General features: G+C 43.2%; 1 protein-coding gene across 1 annotated transcript in view; it reads left to right on the forward strand.

Annotated features, from left to right (window-relative positions):
- The window catches only part of LOC135505266 (zinc finger CCHC domain-containing protein 24-like), a 48,436-nt gene that overhangs the window by 14,492 nt on the left and 16,479 nt on the right, over nucleotides 1-17,465 (forward strand). The gene's annotated exons all lie outside the window — the stretch shown is intronic.

The following is a 17,465-nucleotide window of genomic DNA, read 5'->3' on the forward strand; positions in this document are numbered from 1 at the left end:
ATACTCACCGCTCTCTGATCTGTGTCAGGACATACTCACCACTCTCTGATCTGTGTCAGGACATACTCACCACTCTCTGACCTGTGTCAGGACATACTCACCACTCTCTGACCTGTGTCAGGACATACTCACCGCTCTCTGACCTGTGTCAGGACATACTCACCACTCTCTGACCTGTGTCAGGACATACTCACCGCTCTCTGACCTGTGTCAGGACATACTCACCGCTCTCTGACCTGTGTCAGGACATACTCACCACTCTCTGACCTGTGTCAGGACATACTCACCGCTCTCTGACCTGTGTCAGGACATACTCACAGCTCTGTGACCTGTGTTACAGGACGTACTCACCACTCTCTGATCTGTGTCAGGACATACTCACCGCTCTCTGACCTGTGTCAGGACATACTCACCACTCTCTGATCTGTGTCAGGACATACTCACAGCTCTGTGACCTGTGTTACAGGACGTACTCACAGCTCTGTGACCTGTGTTACAGGACGTACTCACAGCTCTGTGACCTGTGTCAGGACATACTCACCACTCTCTGATCTGTGTCAGGACATACTCACCACTCTCTGATCTGTGTCAGGACATACTCACCACTCTCTGATCTGTGTCAGGACATACTCACCGCTCTCTGACCTGTGGTACAGGACGTACTCACAGCTCTCTGATCTGTGTCAGGACATACTCACCACTCTCTGATCTGTGTCAGGACATACTCACCACTCTCTGATCTGTGTCAGGACATACTCACCACTCTCTGATCTGTGTCAGGACATACTCACCGCTCTCTGACCTGTGGTACAGGACGTACTCACCACTCTCTGATCTGTGTTACAGGACATACTCACCACTCTCTGACCTGTGTCAGGACATACTCACCACTCTCTGACCTGTGTCAGGACATACTCACCGCTCTCTGACCTGTGGTACAGGACGTACTCACAGCTCTCTGATCTGTGTCAGGACATACTCACCGCTCTCTGACCTGTGTCAGGACATACTCACCACTCTCTGACCTGTGTCAGGACATACTCACCACTCTCTGACCTGTGTCAGGACATACTCACCACTCTCTGACCTGTGTTACAGGACGTACTCACAGCTCTGTGACCTGTGTTACAGGACATACTCACCACTCTCTGACCTGTGTCAGGACATACTCACCACTCTCTGATCTGTGTCAGGACATACTCACCGCTCTCTGACCTGTGTCAGGACATACTCACCACTCTCTGATCTGTGTCAGGACATACTCACCGCTCTCTGATCTGTGTCAGGACATACTCACCACTCTCTGATCTGTGTCAGGACATACTCACCGCTCTCTGACCTGTGTCAGGACATACTCACCACTCTCTGATCTGTGTCAGGTCATACTCACAGCTCTGTGACCTGTGTTACAGGACGTACTCACAGCTCTGTGACCTGTGTTACAGGACGTACTCACAGCTCTGTGACCTGTGTTACAGGACGTACTCACAGCTCTGTGACCTGTGGTACAGGACGTACTCACAGCTCTGTGACCTGTGTTACAGGACGTACTCACAGCTCTGTGACCTGTGTTACAGGACGTACTCACAGCTCTGTGACCTGTGTTACAGGACGTACTCACAGCTCTGTGACCTGTGTTACAGGACGTACTCACAGCTCTGTGACCTGTGTTACAGGACATACTCACCGCTCTCTGACCTGTGTCAGGACATACTCACCACTCTCTGACCTGTGTCAGGACATACTCACCACTCTCTGACCTGTGTTACAGGACGTACTCACAGCTCTGTGACCTGTGTTACAGGACATACTCACCACTCTCTGACCTGTGTCAGGACATACTCACCACTCTCTGATCTGTGTCAGGACATACTCACCGCTCTCTGACCTGTGTCAGGACATACTCACCACTCTCTGATCTGTGTCAGGACATACTCACCGCTCTCTGATCTGTGTCAGGACATACTCACCACTCTCTGATCTGTGTCAGGACATACTCACCGCTCTCTGACCTGTGTCAGGACATACTCACCACTCTCTGATCTGTGTCAGGTCATACTCACAGCTCTGTGACCTGTGTTACAGGACGTACTCACAGCTCTGTGACCTGTGTTACAGGACGTACTCACAGCTCTGTGACCTGTGTTACAGGACGTACTCACAGCTCTGTGACCTGTGGTACAGGACGTACTCACAGCTCTGTGACCTGTGTTACAGGACGTACTCACAGCTCTGTGACCTGTGTTACAGGACGTACTCACAGCTCTGTGACCTGTGTTACAGGACGTACTCACAGCTCTGTGACCTGTGTTACAGGACGTACTCACAGCTCTGTGACCTGTGTTACAGGACATACTCACCGCTCTCTGACCTGTGTCAGGACATACTCACCACTCTCTGATCTGTGTCAGGACATACTCACAGCTCTGTGACCTGTGGTACAGGACGTACTCACAGCTCTGTGACCTGTGTTACAGGACGTACTCACAGCTCTGTGACCTGTGTTACAGGACGTACTCACAGCTCTCTGATCTGTGTCAGGACATACTCACCACTCTCTGATCTGTGTCAGGACATACTCACCGCTCTCTGACCTGTGTCAGGACATACTCACCACTCTCTGATCTGTGTCAGGTCATACTCACAGCTCTGTGACCTGTGTTACAGGACGTACTCACAGCTCTGTGACCTGTGTTACAGGACGTACTCACAGCTCTGTGACCTGTGTTACAGGACGTACTCACAGCTCTGTGACCTGTGGTACAGGACGTACTCACAGCTCTGTGACCTGTGTTACAGGACGTACTCACAGCTCTGTGACCTGTGTTACAGGACGTACTCACAGCTCTGTGACCTGTGTTACAGGACGTACTCACAGCTCTGTGACCTGTGTTACAGGACGTACTCACAGCTCTGTGACCTGTGTTACAGGACATACTCACCGCTCTCTGACCTGTGTCAGGACATACTCACCACTCTCTGATCTGTGTCAGGACATACTCACAGCTCTGTGACCTGTGGTACAGGACGTACTCACAGCTCTGTGACCTGTGTTACAGGACGTACTCACAGCTCTGTGACCTGTGTTACAGGACGTACTCACAGCTCTGTGACCTGTGTTACAGGACGTACTCACAGCTCTGTGACCTGTGTTACAGGACATACTCACAGCTCTGTGACCTGTGTGACAGTAAAGTGATGAAATAAGAGACAGTAACTGGTCCAGTTGTGGGACTGGGCTGAGGCTGGGACTGGGAATAGGCTGAGGCTGGGACCTGGAATAGGCTGAGGCTGGGCTGAGGCTGGGACTGGGATTGGGAATGGGGCTGGGACTGGGCCTGGGAATGGGCCTGGGAATGGGCCTGGCCTGGGCATGGGCATGGGACTGGGAATGGGCCTGGGAATGGGACTGGACTGGGCCTGGGCCTGGGACTGGGACTGGGAATGGGACTGGGCATGGGACTGGGCCTGGGACTAGGAATGGGACTGGGCTGAGGTTTGGCCTGGGAATGGGACTGGGAATGGGCCTGGGCTGGGACTGGGCCTGGGAATGGGACTGGACTGGGACTACAGAAGGACTCTATTGTTTCTCTAAAGGCTCCGCGGACAGCGAGGTCAGAGAGTAACGGCTGGTATTGTTCACTCAGAGGGTTGTTACCTGACAGATCTGGATTTAAATACGTTTGTTAAAGCCTGCCTGGATTGACAGATTGGTCAGGGTTCTCTCGACTGTTCTGTTGGTTTCGTTGGGCCAGGCAAGCTCAATCAAACCCAGATAAAGTTCTTGAAATGATTTCAAATACTATTTGAACCCAGGTCTGCTGGCCTAGAGTCATTAAGTCATCGCTGTGTGTCACAGGCAAATCAAAATGTATTTGTCACATGGTTTGTAATCAACAGGTTTGGAGACTAACAGTGAAATTCTTACCGACAGGTCCTTTTCCAACAACACAGAGTTAAAGATAAAATAATATAAACAGAGGAATAACAATAACAAGTTAGAATAACATGATTATATACAGGAAGTACCAGGTAATAACATGGTTATATACAGGAAGTACCAGGTAATAACATGGTTATATACAGGGAGTACCAGGTAATAACATGGTTATATACAGGGAGTACCAGGTAATAACATGGTTATATAAAGGGAGTACCAGGTAATAACATGGTTATATACAGGGAGGTAATAACATGGTTATATACAGGGAGTAAGTACCAGGTAATAACATGGCTATATACAGGGAGGTAATAACATGGTTATATAAAGGGAGTACCAGGTAATAACATGGTTATATACAGGAAGTACCAGGTAATAACATGGTTATATACAGGGAGGTAATAACATGGTTATATACAGGGAGTACCAGGTAATAACATGGCTATATACAGGGAGTACCAGGTAATAACATGGCTATATACAGGGAGTACCAGGTAATAACATGGCTATATACAGGGAGGTAATAACATGGTTATATACAGGGAGTAAGTACCAGGTAATAACATGGCTATATACAGGGAGGTAATAACATGGTTATATAAAGGGAGTACCAGGTAATAACATGGTTATATACAGGGAGGTAATAACATGGTTATATACAGGGAGTACCAGGTAATAACATGGCTAAATACAGGAAGTACCAGGTAATAACATGGCTTTATACAGGAAGTACCAGGTAATAACATGGCTATATACAGGGAGTACCAGGTAATAGCATGGCTATATACAGGGAGGTAATAACATGGTTATATACAGGGAGTACCAGGTAATAACATGGCTATATACAGGGAGTACCAGGTAATAACATGGCTATATACAGGGAGTACCAGGTAATAGCATGGTTATATACAGGGAGTACCAGGTAATGACATGGCTATATACAGGGAGTACCAGGTAATAACATGGTTATATACAGGGAGTACCAGGTAATAACATGGATATATACAGGGAGTACCAGGTAATATTGACTATATACAGGAAGTACCAGGTAATAACATGGCTATATACAGGGAGTACCAGGTAATAACATGGCTATATACAGGAAGTACCAGGTAATAACATGACTATATACAGGAAGTACCAGGTAATAACATGGCTATATACAGGGAGTACCAGGTAATAACATGGCTATATACAGGAAGTACCAGGTAATAACATGGCTATATACAGGGAGGTAATAACATGGCTATATACAGGGAGTACCAGGTAATAACATGGCTATATACAGGAAGTACCAGGTAATAACATGGCTATATACAGGAAGTACCAGGTAATAACATGGCTATATACAGGAAGTACCAGGTAATATTGACTATATACAGGAAGTACCAGGTAATATTGACTATATACAGGAAGTACCAGGTAATAACATGGCTATATACAGGGAGTACCAGGTAATAACATGGCTATATACAGGGAGGTAATAACATGGCTATATACAGGGGGTACCAGGTTATAACATGGCTATATACAGGGAGTACCAGGTAATAACATGGCTATATACAGGGAGTACCAGGTAATAACATGGTTATATACAGGGAGTACCAGGTAATATTGACTATATACAGGAAGTACCAGGTAATAACATGGCTATATAGAGGGAGTACCAGGTAATAACATGGCTATATACAGGGAGTACCAGGTAATAACATGGTTATATACAGGGAGTACCAGGTAATAACATGGCTATATACAGGAAGTACCAGGTAATAACATGGTTCTATACAGGAAGTACCAGGTAATAACATGGTTCTATACAGGAAGTACCAGGTAATAACATGGTTATATACAAGGAGGTAATAACATGGCTATATACAGGGAGTACCAGGTAATAATATGGTAATATACAGAAAGTACCAGGTAATAACATGGCTATATACAGGGAGCACCAGTACTGAGTCGATGTGTGGGGGTAAGAGGTCATTGAGGTAGCTATGTACAGTGCCTTACAGCCTTATTCTAAAAAAAATGCAATCGTTTTTTTCCTCATCAATCTACACACAATTTTTGCAAATGTATTTTTTTTTTTAACGGAAATATTGCATTTCCATAAGTATTCAGACCCTTTACTCAGTACTTTGTTGAAGCACCTTTGGCAGCGATTAAAGCCTTGAGGCTTGGCACACCTGTATTTTGGGGCGTTTCTACCATTCTTCTCTGCAGATCCTCTCAAGCTCTGTCAGGTTGGATGGGGAGCGTCACTGCACAGCTATCTTCTGGTCTCTCCTGAGATGTTTGATCGGGTTCAAGTCAAGGCTCTGGCTGGGCCACTCAAGGACATTCAGAGACTTGTCCTGAAGCCACTCCTATTGTTGTCTTGGCTGTGTGCTTAGGGACATTGTCCTGTTGGAAGGTGAACCTTCGCCCTAGTCTGAGGTACTGAGTGCTCTGGAGCAGGTTTTCATCAAGGATATCTCTGTACTTTTCTCTGTTCATCTTTCCCTCGATCCTGACTAGTGTCCCAGTCCCTGCCGCTGAAAAACTTCTCCACAGCATGATGCTGCCACCACCATTGTTCACCGTAGGGATGGTGCCAGGTTTCTTCCAGACGTGGTGCTTGGCATTCAGGCCAAAGAGTTCAATCTTGGTTCCATCAGACCAGATTATATTGCTTCTCATGGTCTGAGATTCTTTAGGTGCCTTTCGGCAAACAGGCTGTCATGTGTCTTTCACTGAGGAGTAGCTTCCGTCTGGCCACTCTACCATAACAGCCTGATTAGTGGAATGTAGCAGAGATTGTTGTCCTTCTGCAAGGTTCTCCCATCGACACAGAGGAACTCTGGACCTCTGTCAGAGTGGCCATCTGGTTATTGGTCACCTCCCTGACCAAGGCCTATCTCCCCCGATTCTTGGTGGTGTCGTGTCTTTGGCTATGCCGGATTAAGTGATATGACATGCTATTCTATGAAATAATTTCTCCGGAATGAATATTACCTGATTGAGCTAATCATGTAAATGTAATTATCTAGAAAGTTGGGGTACCATGAAATAATATTTATAGAGCTGTTATCTTACGAATAAACTCATAAAGACCTAGTAATATTTTACATCAATAGCAGTCAATATTAATCGTCACCTTAATTCAGTCTCTTCTGAATGTTGTAAATTCTTCACGAACCCTGGCTAACAAGTTGAATCAGCAATACAAAATTGGGTTTAATTATTTATTTACTAAATACCTAACTAATCATACAGAATTACATAATTAATCATAACTTGATTACAAATTATGTCATAAAGGAAAACGTCCCTAGCGGGCGGAACAGATATGACAGCTTGTTACACAAAAGAAAAGGGGCGGGGTTTGAGTGAAAGAGTGGGAAGACTGAGGAACAAAGGGCGATGCTGTGCTATCGTAAATACAGCATCTTATTCATTCTAAATTACTGCCTATTTGGAAAAGGAAAATGCAATAAATATTTACTCTGAGCTGCGCTTCGGTAGGTTGGTGGTAGATGGAAGGCCGTGTTGCCCAACCAAGTCCTTTGTCCTTTGAAGAATGTCTCTGCTGGTAAATTGGATATGTTGTAGTAACTTCATTGTGTGGTAGTAGGGATACTCTGTCTGTTCCTTCCTAACCTGCGTTTGCAGCTGCTGTTGCTAACTCAACGGCTAGAAGGTATCACTTCTGTAGTGAATAAGAGTTCAAAGTTCATACCATTTGCAACCAAAGCTCACGCTGATGTTGGCTTCGTTCTGTAGTTATCTGAACCATTCTGACATCGGACCGTCGTCCTCACATCCTCGGAACAGGAGGTTACATTGTTGTCAAGGCTTTATATAGGAAGGGAGAGGAGGGCGTGCTTGAAAAGTTTTATAGCCCATGTCCCTTCACAGGGGCCACTGATTGAGCATTGCCCTAACCTTATGAAAACCCAAATCTCACATTTTAAAATCATATTTCATCCCATCACGAATAATTTCATATTCAAACATTTAAATTGAACAACAATTCCATGAGAATCCGATAACTCTGATTTGTAGAGTTTATGTCATCTTATCATTGATGAGAATGTCTCAGATGACAACCGAACTGACATCATATTCATTAAGTACCACCTCATATGTTCAATTGGTCGGATTACCAGAATATAGTTCATTTACCCCCCACCTACTGATGTTCCCAGAATCTCTATGTTTACCAAAGGGGTTTGCAAATGTAACATCAGTAGGGTAGAGAGAGGAAAAAGGGGGGAAGATGTATTTATGTCTGTCATAAACCTACCCCCAGGCCAACGTCATGACAGTGGTTTCAAACTTCTTCGATTTAAGAATGATGGAGGCCACTGTGTTCTTGGGGATCTTCAATGCTGCAGAAATATTTTGGTACCCTTGCCCAGATCTGTGCCTCTACACCATCCTGTCTCAGAGCTCTACAGACAAGTCCTTCGACCTCATTGCTTGGTTTGTTTCTCTGACATGCACTGTGAACTGTGGGACCTTACATAGACAGGTGTGTGACTTTCCAAATCATGTCCAATCAATTGAATTTACCAATCAAGTTGGAGAAACATCTCAAGGATGATCAATGGAAACAGGATGCACCTGAGTTCAATTTCGGGTCTCATAGCAAAGGATCTGAATACTTATGTAAATACGGTATTTCTGTTTTTATTTTTAATACATTTGTAAACAAAAAATAACTGTTCGCTTTGTCCTTATGGGATATTGTGTGTAGATTAATGAGGGGGAAAAAATATTGAGTCAATTTTAGAATAAGGCTGTCATCATGGGGTATTGTGATGTCATCATGGGGTATTGTGATGTCATTATGGGGTATTGTGATGTCATCATGGGGTATTGTGATGTCATTATGGGGTATTGTGATGTCATTATGGGGTATTGTGATGTCATCATGGGGTATTGTGATGCCATCATGAGGTATTGTGATGTCATCATGGGGTATTGTGATATCATCATGGGGTATTGTGATGTCATCATGGGGTATTGTGATGTCATTATGGGGTATTGTGATGTCATTATGGGGTATTGTGATGTCATCATGGGGAATTGTGATGTCATCATGGGGTATTGTGATGTCATTATGGGGTATTGTGATGTCATTATGGAGTATTGTGATGTCATTATGGGGTACTGTGTGTATATTATGAGGAACACATTTAATTGGATCAATTTTAGAATAAGCCTGTAACGTAACGAAATGTGGAAAAAGTCAAGGGGTCTGAATACTTTCCGAATGGACCGTACATATAGGTAGGGGTAAAGTGACTAGGCATCAGGTGAGATGAGTGTGTGTATGGGTGTCAGTGTCAATGTGTGATACACTGTAATGAAATGAATGTAGAGGGCAGAATTGATTAAATATTAAAGTATTAGACCTCTCACTGAAGGCGTCAGTCATACAAAAACTAGTTACACTTAAAACCCGTTCGGGTTCTCCAGCAGATTAGTAAGAATGTGTCACCCTGCGTTCAAGAATGACCTTTTTCCCTTTATCCAGATAACAACCTTTCACTTTCGGGTTATCTGAAAATGAAATAATCTCCAAAATGTCGTTATTTTTTAAAACAAGCCATAGAAAGTTTGTTGTAATTTCAGTTTAATCCACCAGACAGAATAAATAATACAACACATGTTATGGTTTAACTCAAATAAACAATACTTTTTTATTTAAAAAAAAGTATAATCTTTGTAAATTCTATCATAAATAGGACTGGTGGAGTTATGTCACACATGCAGCTAACACAGACATATGGAAATGTCTGCTCTAACCAAAATTACAGGAAGTCCCCTGCTGTGACACTATGTAAAGAGACTAACCTGGAGGTGGAGGAAGTGTGTGTGTGTGTATGTGTGTGTGTGTGTGTGTGTGTGTGTGTGTGTGTGTGTGTGTGTGTGTGTGTGCGTGTGCGGTGTGTGTGTGTGTGTGTGTGTGTGTGTGTGTGTGTGTGTGTGTGTGTGTGTGTGTGTGTGTGTGTGTGTGTGTGTGTGTGTGGAGAAGATATCTCTGAGATAACCAAATGGTTCTGTCCACAACGGTAAAAATAACATGTATGGATGGAAAGAATGTTTTGTTGGACATGTATTGGTTTAGTTGTTGTAGTCAAAATAGTTACAGCAAATTCTTTCTAATTTCTGTTGATTAATGTTTCAAAGTCATTTTTATGCAAATTGTAATACATCATCCCATCTCAGTGGGAGCTACTACCTCGTTCTGTAGTCCCATCTCAGTGGGATCTATTACCTCGTTCTCTGGGAACTGCTACCTCCTTCTCTAATCCCATCTCAGTGGGAACTACTACCTCGTTCTGTAGTCCCATCTCAGTGGGATCTATTACCTCGTTCTCTGGGAACTGCTACCTCCTTCTCTAATCCCATCTCAGTGGGAACTACTACCTCGTTCTCTAGTCCCATCTCAGTGGGAACTACTACCTCGTTCTCTAGTCCCATCCCAGTGGGAACTACTACCTCGTTCTCTAGTCCCATCTCAGTGGGAGCCTACTACCTCGTTCTCTCGTCCCATCTCAGTTGGAACTACTACCTCCTTCTCTAGTCCCATCTCAGTTGGAACTACTACCTCCTTCTCCAGTCCCATCTCAGTGGGAACAACTACCTCGTTCTCTCGTCCCATCTCAGTGGGAACAACTACCTCGTTCTCTAGTCCCATCTCAGTGGGAACTACTACCTCGTTCTCTAGTCCCATCTCAGTGGGAACAACTACCTCGTTCTCTAGTCCCATCTCAGTGGGAACTACTACCTCGTTCTCTAGTCCCATCTCAGTGGGAACTACTACTTGTATGCATTGCAATTTCTCCGCTGCTCAGGAGAAGAGATGTGGGGAGAGCAGGAAAGGGAAACCAGAGGAAGAGAGTGTGAAATCTCTTAGATAAGGTGCATCTGATGCTGTGGATAAACTGTTTTAGCAAATTTTGTGGCTAATTGAGGTAAGACACTATTTATGCTAAATAATTATGTCTGTATGAACTACACATTGAGACATCCACCCCAAAGCGGGAAGGTTTAAAAAATCCTTAATAGTCACCAAAGTTCCATAGCATTTCAGAAAGAGAAATGCTTAGGATATCTTTGTGCTGTCTACTGATCTACTACCAGACCATGCTAAATTAATTCTAGCCTGGTCCCAGATCTCTTTGTGCTGTCTTATCAACTCCTATGGTTATTGCCATATGAGTTGGCAAGACAGCATAAAGAGATCTGGGACCAGGCTAGAATTAATTTAGCACGGTCTGGTTTTGAAAACAGATCTTTTCATCCAGGAAACAGGGTTATTGACTTCACATCTGCTACATCGTAAAAATGGCAGACAACTACTTTTCCTCTCCACCGCAACCATAAAGTTTTGATGTCCGTCCCTGGCCTGTCTTACATTTCACTCGCTGTCCCATTTTTCTAAATAAACACACTTTTTTTTTAAATGCTTTTTAATTTTTTTTGTGTTACTTGATTCAACCATAACGTTTTGATATCCCTGGCCTGTCTTACATCTCACCTGCTCTCCCATTTTCTAAAAATAAACATTTTTTTAAAATTCTTTTTAATTTTTTTGTGTTACTTGATTCAACCATAACGTTTTGAATAACTCTGTATTTGAATCTCAGTCACCGTCCCATGTTTTGAAATGTAAAGCTAGCCCACAGCTGTACAAGTCATCACCTAGGCCATGGTCAACAACCTGACCACTGTTGGTTTGTGGACTAAGGCAATGTATGATACAGCTATCATTGATTCACTTTGATAGATTAACCTGGGTCAATAAAGACAGCTCTATGCTATAGACTATTCATAAAGACAGCTATGTGATAGACTATCCATAAAGACAATTCTATGTGATAGACTATCCTGGGTCCATAAAGACAGCTCTATGTGATAGACTATCCTGGGTCCATAAAGACAGCTCTATGTGATAGACTATCCTGGGTCCATAAAGACAGCTCTATGTGAAAGACTATCCATAAAGACAGCTCTATGTGATAGACTATCCTGGGTCCATAAAGACAGCTCCATGTGATAGACGGTCCATAAAGACAGCTCCGTGTGATAGACTATAAATAAAGACAGCTCTATGTGATAGACTATCCATAAAGACAGCTCTGTGTGATAGACTATCCTGGGTCCATAAAGACAGCTCTACGTGATAGACTGTCCATAAAGACAGCTCTATGTGATAGACTATCCTGGGTCCATAAAGACAGTTCCATGTGATAGACTATCCTAGGTCCATAAAGACAGCTCTACGTGATAGACTATCCATAAAGACAGCTCTATGTGATAGACTATCCTAGGTCCATAAAGACAGCTCTGTGATAGACTATCTATAAAGACAGCTCTGTGTGATAGACTATCCATAAAGACAGCTCTATGTGATAGACTATCCATAAAGACAGCTCTATGTGATAGACTATCCTAGGTCCATAAAGACAGCTCTGTGATAGACTATCTATAAAGACAGCTCTGTGTGATAGACTATCCATAAAGACAGCTCTATGTGATAGACTATACTGGGTCTATAAAGACAGCTCCGTGTGATAGACTATTCATAAAGACAGCTATGCGATAGACTATCCATAAAGACAATTCTATGTGACTATCCTGGGTCCATGAAGACAGCTCTATGTGATAGACTATCCATAAAGACAGCTCTATGTGATAGACTATCCTGGGTCCATAAAGACAGCTCTATGTGATAGACTATCTATAAAGACAGCTCTATGTGATAAACTATCCATAAAGACAGCTCTATGTGATAGACTATCCTGGGTCCAGAAAGACAGCTCCGTGTGATAGACTATCCTAGGTCCATTAAGACAACTCTATGTGATAGACTATCCATTAAGACAACTCTATGTGATAGACTATCCTGGGTCCATAAAGACAGCTCTGTGTGATAGACTATCCATAAAGACAGCTCTATGTGATAGACTATCCATAAAGACAGCTCTATGTGATAGACTATCCTGGGTCCATAAAGACAGCTCTATGTGATAGACTATCATGGGTCCATAAAGACAGCTCTATGTGATAGACTATCCTGGGTCCATAAAGACAGCTCTATGTGATAGACTATCCATAAAGACAGCTCTATGTGATAGACTATCCTGGGTCCATAAAGACAGCACTGTTTGAGTAATCCATGCGTGTGTTTCCTTGTACACAAGGAAGGAGGTATAGTATCCATGGAAACAAGGGACAGACTGTATCATCACAACGTAAACAAACATACTTTGTTCTTATCCTTCTCTGATTAAAAAGCATTGCACTTGTAATATGTATTAAAACCTGAATTAAACCCTTTAACGAAACAAGCTTAAAGCTGAAAATATGTTCCTTTTCAGGTGACCCAACCAAAATTCACATAGAAATGTGAGTTAATAGATCTGTAATTCTCATTGACCGTAAACTAAAAAAAAACAGTATATCTGTTCTACGTCATCAATTTCTATGCTTCCCGTTCTTAACTTTAGTTTGTTGTTGCATCTTTTACTCTTTTTTTTTTTGCACACTGTGTAATATTTTGGGGCAAAAGTTAAAGGAAAGATGGAGTGTAATCTAGTGTTAAACAATCAACCCCTCAGTGTGTGTGTGTGTGTGTGTGTGTGTGTGTGTGTGTGTGTGTGTGTGTGTGTGTGTGTGTGTGTGTGTGTGTGTGTGTGTGTGTGGCTTTGGGAAAATACTGCCTTATAGCTTCACATAGACAGGACTTTCGACACCCATATAGATAGTGGGGAGGATTGATCCATTTTCAACCTGAAGACTGATTCTGATGTGTGATTGTTTCAGTAACATACTAGCGGGCTTTGTGGTATTTTGCATTAGCTAATGTCTAATGGTTGTAATGAAGTAGACATTTAACAACATACCTTGGCGCTAGCGGCGCAGAAAGAACAGCTGTATATGTGCTGCAGGACAAAAGGACTATCTCGTTGCTGTGTTGGTTTTTATATATTATAGTACATTTAATCTCCTGGTGGTGTTGTCTGTCGGGGACTACAGGTACCAGTTAGACAGTTATCTCTCGTGAACAGAGGCATGTAACGTAAATTACGCAATTACGTGAGCTTTTAAAGTTCACAGATTTTAGGACACAGTTAAGCCTCGTCCTGAACTAAACAGCCGGCTCAATGGGAAACCTCCATCGAAAAAAATCGTGTTTAAGTCCAGAACTTAATCTGTGTCCGGGAAACCAGTCCACAGAGTACCAAGAGACATTGAAAAAGTAGAGAGAAGGAGGACTTTAGTCATTGTGGACTTGTCATCTGGTTCAGGTGAGATGTCAGTTGGTTACCTAGGTAATACTGTTCGTATGTCTTCCCATGAACACAAAGCATATACAGTGCCTTGCGAAATTTCAGTCTCTCGATGTGCAAAACTGATAGAGACATACCCCAAGCGACTTACAGCTGTAATCGCAGCAACAGGTGGCGCTACAAAGTATTAACTTAAGGGGGCTGAATAATTTTGCACGCCCAATTTTTCAGTTTTTGATTTGTTAAAAAAGTTTGAAATATCCAATAAATGTCGTTCCACTTCATGATTGTGTCCCACTTGGTGTTGATTCTTCACAAAAAAATACAGTTTTATACAGTTCTTTATGTTTGAAGCCTGAAATGTGGCAAAAGGTCGCAAAGTTCAAGGGAGCCGAATACTTTCGCAAGGCACTGTAACATGTATCAGGTTTACTGGAGTGTGTATTTGTCCCAAGAGGGCTCATGGCCATATGTTATAGCTATTTTATTGGCACTACCCACAAGTGACGTATTGTGATTCTCAAAATATAAATGCCCTTAATCCCTAAGAGCCAATCTGTTGAGGCTGTTTGAGATTTTTTTTGAAAACTTTAAATATACAAATAACACATTTGATCGAGTACAATTTTCGAGAGAGAGAGAGAGAGAGAGAGAGAGAGAGAGACCATTGTTTATCATGATGTTTCCCAGATGCTGAGGGAGCCAACCTCCAGAGGGTCAATTTGCAGTCTACAAATTATTTGCAATTATGTTCCAGACCTCCGACCATCCACTGAAGAAACAAATCTGTCCGCGGCTGTAGTTGAGGAAGGACTCGCTCTTGTCTGTATCGCTTAGGTTTTGGAAGGACTTGGGAGTTTGCATTCATCAAGGTTTCTGCATCTTGTGTGCTCATGCTTTGAAACCTCAGAGCAGACATGTAGTTTGTTAATAACAGAATGAATGATGCCTCATGTTCCCAAGTCAAACCAAGCAGTCAGTCAAGCATGAATCATGAAAATATGCTTTTGATTTATACGTACATGTGGTTTGGTTTCTTTCTGATTACAATCATCTCCATTCTTTCTGATCACAATCACCACATTGATCACCACATTGATCACCACATTGATCACCACATTGATCTCCACATTGATCTCCACATTGATCTCCACATTGATCTCCACATTGATCTCCATTCTTTCTGATCACAATCACCACATTGATCTCCAAGCAGAGAAATAAATAATATTTGAGATGTTTCAAATAAATAATATTTGAGATGTTTCAAATGAACCCTATTCCTCCCAAATGAACCCTATTCCCTCCAAATGGAACCCTATTCCTCCCAAATGAACCCTATTCCCTCCAAATGGAACCCTATTCCTCCCAAATGAACCCTATTCCCTCCAAATGGAACCCTATTCCCTCCAAATGGAACCCTATTCCTCCCAAATGAACCCTATTCCCTCCAAATGAACCCTATTCCCTCAAAATGGAACCCTATTCCTCCCAGATGAACCCTATTCCTCCCAAACGAACCCTATTCCCTCCAAATGGAACCCTATTCCTCCCAAATGAACCCTATTCCCTCAAAATGGAACCCTATTCCTCCCAAATGAACCCTATTCCTCCCAAATGAACCCTATTCCTCCCAAATGAACCCTATTCCTCCCAAATGAACCCTATTCCTCCCAAATGAACCCTATTCCTCCCAAATGAACCCTATTCCCTCCAAATGAATCCTATTCCTCCCAAATGGAACCCTATTCCTCCCAAATGAACCCTATTCCCTCCAAATGGAACCCTATTCCTCCCAAATGAACCCTATTCCTCCCAAATGAACCCTATTCCCTCCAAATGGAACCCTATTCCCTCCAAATGAACCCTATTCCTCCCAAATGAACCCTATTCCTCCCAAATGAACCCTATTCCTCCCAAATGAACCCTATTCCTCCCAAATGAACCCTATTCCTCCCAAATGAACCCTATTCCTCCCAAATGAACCCTATTCCCTCCAAATGAATCCTATTCCTCCCAAATGGAACCCTATTCCTCCCAAATGAACCCTATTCCCTCCAAATGGAACCCTATTCCTCCCAAATGAACCCTATTCCTCCCAAATGAACCCTATTCCCTCCAAATGGAACCCTATTCCCTCCAAATGGAACCCTATTCCTCCCAGATGAACCCTATTCCTCCCAAATGAACCCTATTCCTCCCAAATGGAACCCTATTCCCTCCAAATGGAACCTATTCCTCCCAAATGAACCCTATTCCTCCCAAATGAACCCTATTCCTCCCAAATGAACCCTATTCCTCCCAAATGAACCCTATTCCTCCCAAATGAACCCTATTCCTCCCAAATGAACCCTATTCCTCCCAAATGAACCCTATTCCTCCCAAATGGAACCCTATTCCTCCCAAATGAACCCTATTCCTCCCAAATGAACCCTATTCCCTCCAAATGGAACCCTATTCCCTCCAAATGAACCCTATTCCTCCCAAATGAACCCTATTCCTCCCAAATGAACCCTATTCCTCCCAAATGAACCCTATTCCTCCCAAATGAACCCTATTCCTCCCAAATGAACCCTATTCCCTCCAAATGAATCCTATTCCTCCCAAATGGAACCCTATTCCTCCCAAATGAACCCTATTCCTCCCAAATGGAACCCTATTCCTCCCAAATGAACCCTATTCCTCCCAAATGAACCCTATTCCCTCCAAATGGAACCCTATTCCCTCCAAATGGAACCCTATTCCTCCCAGATGAACCCTATTCCTCCCAAATGAACCCTATTCCTCCCAAATGGAACCCTATTCCTCCCAAATGAACCCTATTCCTCCCAAATGAACCCTATTCCTCCCAAATGAACCCTATTCCTCCCAAATGAACCCTATTCCTCCCAAATGAACCCTATTCCTCCCAAATGAACCCTATTCCTCCCAAATGAACCCTATTCCTCCCAAATGGAACCCTATTCCCTCCAAATGAACCCTATTCCTCCCAATTGAACCCTATTCCTCCCAAATGAACCCTATTCCTCCCAAATGAACCCTATTCCTCCCAAATGGAACCCTATTCCCTCCAAATGAATCCTATTCCTCCCAAATGAACCCTATTCCCTCCAAATGGAACCCTATTCCTCCCAAATGAACCCTATTCCTCCCAAATGAACCCTATTCCTCCCAAATGAACCCTATTCCCTCAAAATGAACCCTATTCCTCCCAAATGAACCCTATTCCTCCCAGATGA

Source organism: Oncorhynchus masou, chromosome 18 (assembly GCF_036934945.1).
Source record: "Oncorhynchus masou masou isolate Uvic2021 chromosome 18, UVic_Omas_1.1, whole genome shotgun sequence".
Classification (NCBI taxonomy): Eukaryota; Metazoa; Chordata; class Actinopteri; order Salmoniformes; family Salmonidae; genus Oncorhynchus; species Oncorhynchus masou.